This window comes from Brachyistius frenatus, unplaced genomic scaffold, assembly GCF_029030835.1.
Source record: "Brachyistius frenatus isolate BFR_SWC_R1_liver_20210118 unplaced genomic scaffold, ASM2903083v1 Contig_75, whole genome shotgun sequence".
NCBI lineage: Eukaryota > Metazoa > Chordata > Actinopteri > Embiotocidae > Brachyistius > Brachyistius frenatus.
In genome coordinates, this window is record NW_027210674.1 from 1,555,001 (window position 1) to 1,568,745 (window position 13,745).

The following is a 13,745-nucleotide window of genomic DNA, read 5'->3' on the forward strand; positions in this document are numbered from 1 at the left end:
ATTATTAGAAAACATTATGACAACTAAGTAAAGTGCTGCGAGAGCTCAAGCTTTTTTGGAGGTGAAGTTGGGGCTGTTTTGGTTGTTTTTTTTGGGGGGGGGTATTATGAATTCATATTTAAACATTTTTAAAATGTGCGTGAACAGTACATGCATATAAAATTACTAATACGTTTTTGCATGCTATGTTTTAAATCATTGAACATAAGCAACAGTAACTGATACTTTACACAACACTTTTAGTTGTTGACAAATATATCAATAAAGTCCTAAAATGCTCTTCTTCACTTCCAACTATTAAAGAGTTGTAAACTCACATGAATGATGATAACACTGAAAGGCTCGAGGAACTAAAGTCACCATAGTTAGTAATCGTCATAGTGCATGTTAATAAGCAGATATCCCAAATCCCCCAAAAGCCGCATGATTTTCCATCTCTAATGGTTTTGGCAACTGTATTAGTTACAAACATGTTGAGTTATATGTGGCGATATCAGCTCCGCTGCAGTATCCTGTCAGCTCAGGCAGACACGGATTATTATCCGGCCCTGTGTTTTGAGAGGTTATATGTGTTAAAACTCTATTTTACAACCCTCATTATTTTTAGTTTATATTGTCCTCATATTGAGCATATTCCCCAATCTTTGACATGTTGAGTATGTTTCCAAACAGAAGATGTGGTTGTAGGATCTTGGAGGGTTTCCCCACAGAAGATTTTTGCCCCTTAAAAGGTTCATCCAGCCATGTTTAACGGTTTCATCCAACCCACCTCACCACACAGTAATTACCCTCCGCGGGCCACATAGTGTTCACTCGGCTTTAATGGGCCTGTGGTACGGCACCTGAGGTCACTCTGTCATAAAGTGTAATTATGATTTTTATTTCTTGTACCTGTGGATGTGAAAGTTAATCCATTGGAAGTGGAATATTTGTTCTGATTGTCATTCTGAGTATGTTCTTACAAAAGAGTTGCAAAAAGCTATTTATAAAAACTACTTTTGTTTTGTTTACTTGGTTATTTTGTTAAGGACAAACATGAAGTGGCGTTTTTATAATAATATTTTTGTTAGAATAAATTAATGAATTTCTTACAGCATTACAGACCTGTTTGTTTGTCAGGCATATACACGTTAAATGCATTTTGTGAATTTGGAAGTGAAGCTGAACTATGTAAGAAAATACAAGTTTTAGATTTGGACTCAGTGTCAAAGGTCTTAGATCAGGAGCAAAAATAACTGGACCAGGACATCTGTCAAAGGTCCCCAATGAGTCACCTGATCATTGCACAAGCAACCAAGCACACCTACCTGGAAGCCACACCCACTCTCAGCTGCCTGCATTCACTGCCACTCAGGAGGCTACACATACAGCCTTCCTCCCTTTGTCCATTCACTCCAGCCATGTGGGCGTGCATCATGGGAGTTCAGTCCAATTCTTCATGTTCATAGTTTGTTCTCATCCATTTGTTCATATAATAATACTTTTGTTCTCTTTGCCAAGCTTAAACCACACATTCATGTATGCTTGAAACCGTAGACTGGATATAAAAGTGTTCGTAGCTTCAGGTCTGTAAAATGGTTCCGATCCAGAAGTGTCTTCAGCTGCAATACCAGCGAGTGCCACTAGAGGTCGGCTCCAAAAAGCCTCCGGCTCCATAGACTCCCATTCAACTTCTCTCATCAAATCCAAAGTGAATAAAATGTGTCCATCAGTTCTCTCGGTGTTGTTAGCTAAAGTCACTCCTTCTTCTTAGTTTTCTGGAGGTCCATCTGAAAATAATCCCTCATTCATTAGAAAAGAAGATTCAAGAAGACCTGTTTTTGGGGGCGTGTCTGTTTGATTGACAGGCCTGTGGTGCAGTCAGGTTACAGCTATCGGTGGGCGGGACGTCGTATCGTCAGGTTTCCGATCAGATCGGTCAGATCCACCTCTGGCTCCTCCCCCATCTCGTCCAAATATGGTCACTTCCTGCTCCAAACCGCTCCGAACTAGTAAAGATGGTGACGGACAGAATCTGAACTGGAGGATTCATAACGTTCACAAACCAACGGGTGGCCTCACTGATGGTTGCTGCTTGCTTGGAACCAAAAATGAAGACCTTAAAGTGTAATAAAAGTTCTCTGCATCGTATCCACCGTAGCTTTCTCACGTTTACTTCAACCAAACCAAAAGTTTTAATTCTGACGACATCCCGGCTTATTTTGGTTTGACAGGAAACCAAATTAGAAAGCCGCTTACATGAAATAAATTTTATTCAAAATTTTGTAATGACTACTTTAACTTTTGATACTTCAGTTACATTTTCTTGACAACAGCTGTATTTTGAGACATTGTGGGGACGCTACTTTCTAATGAAGTACATCATCTGACTACGTTAACACCTCCACTGAAAACAATCTGTTGGTTTAACTGTGACAAGAAAGCAAACATATATACAGTAATGGCAGACATGAATACTGAACAGTCACTGAGGATATAAATGTAGAGGATGGGTTGTTCTCCTCGTTTCACTTTGAAGGCACACAGCTGACCGATGATGCTCACGTCGACGCATCACTCAAATCAAATGAGCAGCGGAGGAACTTCCTTTGTCTGCTGAGGGAGATGGAGGTTTTGCTTGGCGTTATTTAGCGAGGGTGGGATTGTTGAGCAGGGCGGGGACGGCGGAGGCGTTATTAAAAATCACTTTTGGAGGAAGGAAGAGGGGATGTGTCATCAGACACTGTGGCTACACTCTGCTGTTTTTCTGCTGCTGCCTTCTTACACGTTCCTCAGGATGAATCCGGAGCAGCGCGGTCATAACTACTGTCGCTGAACGTGTGTGTGTGTGTGTGTGTGTGTGTGTGTGTGTGTGTGTGTGTGTGTGTGTGTGTGTGTGTGTGTGTGTGTGTGTGTGTGGAGTTACTTTCTCTCACCGCACGGATCAGGTTTCATCACATATCGGCATCTCTAGACTGAGTGTAACAGACCGGCTCCATATTCCAGATATTACTGTTCCGGTAAAACACACAAACGCACACACACACACACAAACGCGCACACACACACACACACACACACACACACACACACACACACACACACACACACACACACACACACACACACACACACACACACACACACACACACATAACTCAGTGCTGAGTCACGTGTTGAATCTCAACAACTCTTCGACATGCTGCGATCCTCTCTCTGCGTGAGCCATCGAGACTGTCCGGTAGCGGTGCATTCCTCGGCTGCAGCGCTCGACGTGCACCACCATACTTCCACTTTGATGATAACAGAAACGCTGGAACTCGTTTTCTGACCCGTTTTGGTAGTCTGGCTTATTTTCTCAACTTCGGAGTACAGTAGCTGTCAGGAAACGCACTTCTTGTTCGTGATCATGAACCTCCAACATTAGAAGAAAAGTCCATAATTGTCCCCTACAAAGCTCCAATTTAGTGGGAGACATTTTATTTCAATCTACTGGTGTTTTTTCTTATTAAATTAAGTGTTTAGTATTCATCAAAATAATCGACAGTATAATTTTCAATTATGCAGACTAAAGTCATGTCAAAATAGTTTTTGATAAGCTTATAAGCTGAAACCACTTCTGTATTAAGCAACTAATGTATGAAAATGTACAGCAATTAAATTCTATTGATTTAATTAATTAATCCATTGTTTTTCTTTTTTTTCAGCTCGATAATTTATAAAAAAAAAAAATCTCAGTTACAAACTGTCTTTGGTTGTCAAAGTTGGTTCCATCAGAAGTGGAACAATTAGTACAGAAAATCAGAAAATCAATCTGCGACAATTTAGATAATCAAATTACCATGTGTTATATATTAAGGAAATAGAAATATACATCACATGTAGATTATTTATTGATTGTCTAAATTCTCTATAACAGTAAACTGAATATGTTTGGGTCATTTCAACCAAGAAAAAGCATTTTGCTGATATTTTAAAGGCCAAACAATTCATTGATAAAGACAGAAATTAATCAGCAAATAAAAAAAATATTCAGCAAATTCACCAAAACTAGCCTCTCGGACCAAACGACTCTTTAATCAGCTGAAAAATCGAGCCCAAATTTTAAAATAAGAAAGAAAAGCATGCTTTAAAATGCTCTTCTACAAAAGGAATTCTGTTGTAATTCATAATGGATTTCAAATATTCAATCATTCAATTCAGCTGAATATGAGATTAATAATTACACAAAAAATTATTTTTAAAAAAATGCTTAAAAGCTAAATAATAATATATATATATATATATATATAATAATAATAATAATAATTGAAGGCAGGAAGCTTTAAAACGTGGGATAAATATTGAGTTGATTAAAGTATCTGAGAATACATTAAATAACACAGTAGAGCTGAAACAATTAGTTGTTGACTAAAACGAATTCTTATGATTTGAATAAATAATCATTTCAATTTTTCAGTGAAACCAACGGGAGGATTTTCTGCTTTTCAGTCCTTTACAGACTAAATATCTCTGCGATTTGGACAAAAGAAGGAAAGATTTTGAAGGTTGCTTTTACAAATTTCAAACTTTTTAAATAATTATTCAATTGCTTGAAAAAACAATTTAGTGATAATGAAAATAGCAGTTTGTTAAAGCCCCAAACCACAGACAGAAAGCAAAGAATCTGTGACCTGAAACGCATAAAAGTGACTTTAAGAGTATTCTCTTTCTCTTGACTTTATTCTCAAGACTGGTTTCAATGTTTCCTAAATTTAGCAGCAATTATCTCAGAAGCATGTCATCAAACCTGTGTCCCACTTTTATTCTGAGATCGACAGACCCAATGATACTGAAACCTAAAAGCTTCCCTTCAGCAGACTGCAGCATCTCTGCAACCTCCACCAAACAAAACCTGCCACACCGCTGGGGGCAGATCCATCATGCAGGAAGTACACGCCAACATCTGTAACAGCAGCGAGGAAGTCAGCGTATCGTTTTCTGATTGTTCACTCCGGCATGGTGACGGCAGGTTGTGTTTCATTTTGCAGATTCCTGACCAGTACAACTCCACTTGTTCCTCATTTCATGCAGCTGCTCCATTTCAGAATTTCTTCATTTTCTACAACTTGGACCTTCATGAATTTAAAGCGTTCCCATTGTTCAGAGGGATTCATGTGGGAACTTCAATATGACAGTAACACACACATGTCCCGATATGGATTTAGAAATGATGCTTGTTCCACTAAATAATACCTGTTCAAGCATACAGTTTAGCAACCCTGACTCAGCACGACAGAGACTCTGGATTACTCCACATGGTGACTATATGTAGAGCATATCGCCATATTGGATCCTTTTCAAAACCAAAACCCCAAAATAAATGTTTATGTGCTTTAAAGGAAGCTTCTCCAACCTTATACTTTACTAACTACAGTAGCAAACAAGAATTTGTGATCAGACAGGATTTATTTCTTCAGGGGAGCTGCGGTGAATTTAATATAGAGACTTGTTGTTTAGAGACTTTTATCCAGTCTGCAGCATGTATGTGAGTAATTCTTTACCAATTGTAGAGTCATAATTACAGATGAAAGTGGCCATCTTTTTCAACGAACTTGCTGTTTCTCCTGAAATGTAAATACCGCCAGGTGCCAAGTCCTTGTGTTTTTGTGAAGTCAGCGACAGGCAGAAGCTGCTCTTCTCTTTGAGCCCAATGTTTTAGCCTGCAGTGTATGTTTCAATTTAGTAAAAAATTGGTTTCCAAAGTATGCCCAACTCGCTCTTCCGGCTTGTAACGCACCCGTGGACAGACAGGACGGGATCACTCTGATACGAAGGAAAACTTCTTATCATAGTTATTGTTGTATTGATTTCTAAGTGGATTTACTAACTTTTACTGCTGAAAGCTTTAAATCCGTTTCTATTACAAACCGTATTGTCAAATTTTTTTAAAGCTCCTGATAAATCAAATTACCGGGACCACAAGGAACATTTTATCCCCCATGTCCCACATTCATGTTAATGGAGCTTTAAGCCTGAGTTGCTGCCCAGGCCAGAGAACATATACCAAATTATTTTGTGGGCACATCCCCTGAGGAGCAACTAGTGTTCCCCCACTGTGTCACAGTGTGCCAATCCAGGATGTTACAGTTGTCTCGGTTTGGGGTGAAGTTGTTCTGTCTTGCTCTCGGGTAGATTTTTTACATTCCAGTAACCCAAATTCTTTATCATACTTGAAAACAGTTTCCAGTTTGATTTCCATTTCCAGTTTTAATGACTCGACTGCTAAGAGGAAAGCTGCGGGGTGTCAATCTTACACAATAATAATGATGTATTGATTAAGTAAATATTTAAGACGTTTTTTTACAGAGTTCCTTTTTTAAATTGAATCAGCTTAAAACATTAAGAAATTAGTCCTGACTAGCATCAGATAAAATCTGCTCGTGACAGCGGCAGTCATTTCAGCCGGTAGAAATAAGAAGCCTGCTTTACTGTCCCAAAACCACACAACAAACTTCTGGAGTGGAATATCCTGCAGTTAGATAAAAAAGAGTTGGATTTTGGGAGTTTATTTTTGAAGTTAAACTACAACCAGAGTTAAAGGATCCTCTTCAGCGGAGTAATATGTGCAGCTTTGTTGTCATATCAGCATTTCCCAGCACGCTTTTGTTATTTCTTCATAACTTTTCAGTATGAAACAACTAAATAAAAATCTATGTGATGGGCAAAAATTATATTTACTTTTGTTAAAACTTTGGAACTTTTTAATGAAGACATAATGACATATTAAATTTGGTTACGATTCAAAACTATAAGTCAACAAGGTAGGAACGTGATATAAATCTCTAAATATATAAATTTCTATAGGAAACCTCCATCAAGTTATGAAATTATGACTCCATGAGTGTCAAATAGAGTATACTTTTAAGTGTTGATTGATGATACTGTGACAGACTTCAGATTAAAACAACTCAAGGTAAAAGCTGAATTTTACTCTTCATGGGATTCATTGTTTTAACTCCCAACGAGTTCAGGTTTAACTCCGGAAAAGAGTTAAAAGATCAACTCGGAGAAAAGATTTACTTTCTATTCAATTCAGTTTTATTTTTTTGTCACCAAATCACAACACAGGTTATTTCATGGCACTTAACACATTAAAAATGTCCTTACAGCAGAACTTTACAACATTATACAGAGAAACCCAAAAATTCCCACATAAGCCAGCCCAGAACCTGAGACCTCGTGGACAACAAGTCCGCACTGAACACAAACAGCTGCACCTCCAGTCAAACTCCTGAAGTTTGACACCTCCCTCACTGGGCTCGTCTCTGGACCGCTCACCGGCGGGAGACCGACCATCTGGTGTCCCGGTACAGTCACTACAACGCTGCCGCTCTAGGACAGAACCCAGCATCCAACATCTATCCGTGACAAGTTGGCAAACTCCATCTGTTGTTGTCATTTGGTGACGTGTAGCTCAGCAGGCTGAGGTGTGCGCTACATGTTTACAACACATGTAATAAAATCTGCCGACTCAGACGTGGTATCCTCCCTGCCCTCTCACATCACCGAACTCCACCTGGGAAATCTAAATGCCATAAAAACAAAAACAAATCTGTAACTCTGTCTTGCTCCTTGACTGCAAATCACCTCTGTTTCCTACTCGTGTTTATTTCCAGCAGTCCCTCTAATCTGCAGCGGATCATCTTTGAAACCAACAGACCTTCCTCTATTCCCCGAGTCGGTCAGTGCCGACGGTTAAGTACAAGTCTATCAGTGTCTGAGAGACGACCCCCTAAACCAACGCTGTGTTTACTGCAGAGAGAAAAGCCTATTAATAAATCTGTTGCAGACAGCCTGGCGGAAGTGGCCCGGGGGCTGTAAACTCAGTCTGGGGAGGGAGAAGGATGGATGAAGGGCAAAACAAGAGAGGGGGAGATGGACGGAGAGGAAAAAAGGAGAGGAAGAAAAGAGAAAGAAACGATGATACATGGAAATGGAGAAAGGAGGAGGGGAAGGTTGTGTGTGTGTGTGTGTGTGTGTGTGTGTGTGTGTGTGTGTGTGTGTGTGTGTGTGTGTGTGTGTGTGTGTGTGTGTGTGTGTGTGTGTGTGTGTGTGTGTGTGTGTGTGTGTGGTGTAAACCATGGCTGCTGGTTGATGGATGGATCTAGGTTCTGAAAAGCCACAGCTGCCCCGCTCTTCCTAGAAAAAGATCCACAAGGAAAAGTGGCAGTATGTGGTTCAAGCATCTAGCATCCTCTTACTATTTCTGACCGGCATACTGCACGACCCGTCAGAATGCTCGCCGGTCCAAAACGCTGCTGCAACAGTGTGAGTAAATGAGAGCATGTGTTCCTTGTGTTATTAACTTTGTGCCTATGCATAATAAAAATGAAAAAAAAAAAAGTGAAGGTTCTTTTTTACTTTAATTAGCCTTATAAATATCTGTGTGTGTGTGTGTGTGTGTGTGTGTGTGTGTGTGTGTGTGTGTGTGTGTGTGTGTGTGTGTGTGTGTGTGTGTGTGTGCGTGTGCGCGTGCGTGTGTGTGTGCGTGTGTGTGTGTGTGTGTGTGTGTGTGTGTGTTGCGCTGCACATTCGTATGTCTGTTTTCAATCAGTGCATAACACAGCAAAGCATCATTCTTCTCTCTGTCACGGCTGCCAGCTAAATGTTGTAAATGTATATAGTGCTGTATTTATTAGAAAGAAGGTAGAGAGTGATGTTTGGAGCGTGTTTTTGCACCCAGCAGGTTTTATCCCAAGTAGAAAACCCTGTTCATTTAATGTTTCATATCATAAGTATATTTTACTGTTCAGAACAGGGATCGAATTTCAAAGTTTACAAACTTAAAACTTTTGCTGAAAACTGTGGCCATTAGCGTCAATTATAGACAGGCAGTAAACTTGAAAATGCATCGCAAATAAAGCGGAGTCAATAAGTGACAGTTTGGTCACAGTACCGTTTCCATGGTTACAAATGATCTGTCAAACTAAATAATCATGAAACCCCCAAAAAACGACTCAGGTCAATATAGTTAAACATACCTAAAGTTTTCTAACGTTAGCTAGTATCGACTACCATAAGCTTCTAGCCACATCTGACTATAACTACAAAAAACTTGCAATTCTGTGATGATGCTAAAAACTTCAAGTAGTCAGTAAACGTATTTATTAATTTCAGTTAAGCAGCAGCAACTTTTCATCACCCAGCGTAAAGTAGTGGATCTGACTCGATGTGACTGACAACCCGAGAGGTCACGACGCCTTTTTTCAGACAATAATGACATGTTTAAAAAAATTGATTGATTTTTGTGTTTCATCAGAGAAGCTGAATGTGTTGTAGAGACAGCCCCAAGTGGCCCTCGGTGGTATTGCACTTTATAGCACTTTGTGTCACTTTTCAGACCCCAAAGCTACGTCCATGTATATAGAGAGAGTCTGTGGCTACAAAGTAATATCTGTAAAGTTTGTTAACCTTGTTAACCTAATATTAGCCGCCATGAGCGGAGGGGTTTCTGTCCAATGAAACCCTCAATGGCTTTTAATCTGAAACAGATACAGCAAGTGTGGAGTTTGTATTAACAGTCTTACGCAGTAACTTTAACAGGCAAATGGAAGCGGATCAAGAGAACTGTGTACATTTTATTGTCCACTTGGATTACAAAGTGAAGCAGCATCATTCTGGTGTGCTCTGACAGCACTGTACGTCTGATATTAACTCAAGACATTAGCTTCTGATCAACCAGAACAAGTAGCTGTGCAACAGCTAAAGTACGATGTGCAAAAATATGTTTTATAACTCGTGAAATTGATTTTCTTTTTTAAAGAAAGAATGTTTCTGTTTTTGAAAAGTTGCATTTTTTGCCTTTCACAGTCTAAACTGACAGAATTTAGTGCAAATAAACACCCTGTATTTATACAGCTGTTTTAAATGCCTTGAAATAAATGAATATGACGGAATACAGCTGGGTATGACAGGACTGGATCCATTTTTATCATATTCCTTTCATAAAAGACTCCAAGTTTCCAACATATTTAATAAAAAGTTATCGAAGAACTTTTCCTGAATATAACAGAGTGTAAAACTGGCAGAAATATGTGTAAAAGCAGTAAACCCCGTCAAGAACTTGACATCTGCTTTGACATATCACTACATATTGTGATAATATGCTCAAGTAGTTTTATTGTAATTGTACAACGAAATTGAAAAACAATCCAACACAAGTTTTCTGTTCTTCTTGTGTTGCATATTTTTGGACTGTTTTTTTTAATTCCGTTCTGTGCAGCGACAGAAAAGGAATTTTGATTGTGATTCTGACTGACGTTTACTGCAGTACATCTACCAAATACTACTTCAGCATACCGTCGTTGTACGTGGGGAAGAAATCTTAACTAAAGCTAGTTTTTGATAACGAATATTAGTTTCAGTACATTATCACTCAATATTAGAGCCCCAATCTGAGCTGCGGGTTTAATCTTTTACCTCTTTGTTTCTTATTCCTTCTTTCTTTCTATATCTCCGTATTTATAACTTCTTTCAAGCTCTCTTTTTCTTTCCACACTCGACATTCAGCCTTCGCTCTCTCTCTCTCTCTCTCTCTCTCTCTCTCTCTCTCTCTCTCTCTCTCTCTCTCTCTCTCGCCCGGTGACCTGAGTGACCAGCAGCTACTGTGTGAAACCTCACATATCACAAATAAATAGATCCTGTCCCCTGCTCGTCCCATGACACCCAACACGCATGCATGTAAACACGCCAGCGTACATGTGAGTATACAAAAAAGTACAAATACGCAAAACTGCCCCCGCTCGCATACGCACACACATATTCAGTTCTCAGGCTCCCAGCTCACCGCTGTCCTCAGAAAATAACAAATAGTACAATCTTCTTCTTGCAGCGAACAACATCCATCCTGTGAACCCGGCGTCCCTCGTTCCCTCACCCCCATCTCCCCACCCCACCCCACCCCGTCCCATCGCTGCCTCAAGAAGGTGAAGAAGTACAAAGAAAGGGATCAGAGCTTTTCCGATTCTTCCCTGGTTATTAACTACCATTTGTCCCCTCAGAGGGCTGTCCCTCCCATTAACCCAACTGATGCTCTTTTCTCATGGAAATCAGCCTGCTGTTGCTGCCGCCGCCACCGTCGCTGCCGCTACCACCGCTGCCCGCAGAGGTGCAAGGAATTGTGGGGGATTTTCAGAGGAGAAGACCTCCCTCCAACTCAAAAACAGCTTTCTCTCTCTCTCTCTCTCTTACACACACACACTCTCACAAACAGGCATGTGTGTGAGCTCTCCCCGGCAAACACACACTCGCTCAATCACAAAGGCAAACATGAAACGTGCTGCCTCCCGACCACAGGGGCATGGAAGTAATGGAAGGCAATGCATGGACGTTAATGAGAAGAAGCTGGCTCGACGGACCCCGGCGCAGAATATTTTGGAGAGCGGAGCAGCGAGGAATGCTGGAGCACCAGAAAAACACAAATCATCCAGAGTTCACAGAGTAGGAGGAACGACTCTTTGTCATTTGAATTCTGTGAATAACTTTGAAAACATCAAGAAAACACCAATAATATACAGATTGTTTTGGTTTTTGGGGTCAAATATTTATTTAATGGTATTTTTCCCGACATTTTCCTTCACCGTTGATGTCAGTGACACCGTCCAAAAAAAAACAACACCTCAACAACTACCTCACTCAGTGTTTTGGGAAATGAAACCTGCCATAGGCCCGCGGGGCGGAACCACCGCCGGCCGGGAGGTTGTAGTGAGAGAGCAGCAAACATCAACACATGGGTCTCGACTTGCACGGCGACTGGCAGCAACAAAGCCATTGTCTCGTGACAAAACTCACTTCCATTTCCTTATTATGTAGCCGGAGGCCTTGATGGTGCACGCTTGACTCCGACCTGCGGGGGTGAAGTGGAGGGAAAAGCCCGTCCAGAGTCTCTTCAGCAGAATGTACTGATCTGAGTTCAGCTTGTTGTGGTCGTGACGACTTGTGTACGTGTTTCTTCATGCTTGCAGCTTCACTATAACTGCATCAAGTTAAGATTTGTTTACCACTTAAAGACTGACAGCATCTTTTTTCTACACAATAAACTACACAAAGTCTTTATGGCAGCACAGAGTGTGTTTGGAAACGCAGTTCTGTTTACTTAATACCTCACACATTTACAGTATCTCCTCAAATTCATGTTAAAGGGGTGACAAGTAGCTGACAAACCTATCAGGGCGTTACAAGTGGATCGGAAGTCAAAAATAGTCTTTTAACAAATCAGTCAACGGACAGAAAGTCGGTCTGCAACTATTTTGAGAATCAATTCAAAGTTTGGAGTCCTTCGGGTTGTCAAGTTTGACGACTTTGTGATCAATAATCTTGGAGTTGTTGGTCTGAACAGGTATTTTTCACCTTTATGACCAACATCAATCAATTAATAAATTCAATTTCAGATTAATAGCTGAAAATGAAAATAACAGTTATATGCAGTGTTATAGTGGAACTCCCCAGGAGAGATGTGTGTGTTTCCCTGTACAATCACAGGATGTCTGCTTATAGCTGAAAACACCTTAAATATCCTCAAGTTCACTCTGAGTTCACACTAAATACTCGACAGGAAAACACACGACAGGAGTCTTGTGATGCAACAATATGAAACATGACAGACGGAAAGCACCCAAACAGCACGGTGGAAAAATATCAGGAGGATTTTGATGTTTGTTGTCTTCTGCGGAGTATTAGGTAGCAGTTATTTTTTCCTCCGACAACAATCCTGCAGCCAAAGTCAGCTATCAGTCACAAGTGCATAAACTGAACCCCCCCCCCCCCCTCTTTGGTTGGTGGGGTCTTGGTTGTTATTTACCCGCTTGCAAGGAAAAAGCACACACTCTCTACAGACACACGAAAACATCCGAGCAGTGACAACCTGGTGGATGGGGCCGACTCAACAACAGCGGCTCCGAGGGTTCAATATCGCCCACTAAAACTCCCAAATTAAAGCGTGGAGGAGAGAACTGCGTCCACATTTCATCAACTTTCAGCGAACTTTTCCTCCTGCAGCAGACCGACCCACCGTGAGACGTCCCCTCTATCTGCCTCTCCTCTGCAGCGGCATGCCACACTAGATAGCTATTCGGAAATTGCTCAAAAACTCACCAGAAAACTTGCAAAGAACATCAAACGTCAACAGCGAGGGGCCGCTGGACAAAGTGCACCGAGTGGAACAACTTCACGCGTTCGCGTTTGCAACATATTTATCGAGCAAAACAAAACACAGCGCAGGCAGAGGAGGCGATCGCTGTAATTAAAATTAAATAGCCAGGCTGCCTCCACGCTGCCACAGAAAAATAAGCATAATTACGCAAAAACCCGATCGCGCGACGGTAACAACACATTCATAACAATTCAAGTGTCGCGCACGTCGATGTGTCACTCAGCGGCGGCTGCGAGTTGATATAAAGCTCGTAAAAGTTGTTTGAAAGCCACACATGCACACATGAGGACGTGCAGCCACATTATGAGGTCTTACAGAAAAAAAAAAAAGCGAGCAGTTTACTCACCAAAAAGTTTCCAGCACCGCATTAGTCAATTTCACATGGATCCCCGGTAGCCTTCCATCCCGGACCGGACCGGACCAGAACCCCGCCGTGGGAGAGCCCACTCCACCGCTCCCCGCTCTTTTCTCCCCTCGATCTGTCCTTTTATTATTTTTTCCGAATTTTCCCAATAATTTTTCTATATTCGGGGCCTGAGAGTGCGTCTGGCTCTCCTCAGGCTGCAGCGGAGTT

General features: G+C 41.0%; 1 protein-coding gene across 4 annotated transcripts in view; it reads right to left on the reverse strand.

The window, feature by feature from the left end:
• Positions 1–13,745, reverse strand: part of plagl2 (pleiomorphic adenoma gene-like 2) — a 52,805-nt gene extending 39,060 nt beyond the window's left edge. For all 4 annotated transcript variants that reach the window (XR_011311309.1, XM_069708409.1, XM_069708410.1 and 1 more), the window contains exon 1: positions 13,518–13,745. The gene's annotated coding sequence lies outside the window, so the exon portion shown is untranslated. The remainder of the gene's footprint in view (positions 1–13,517) is intronic.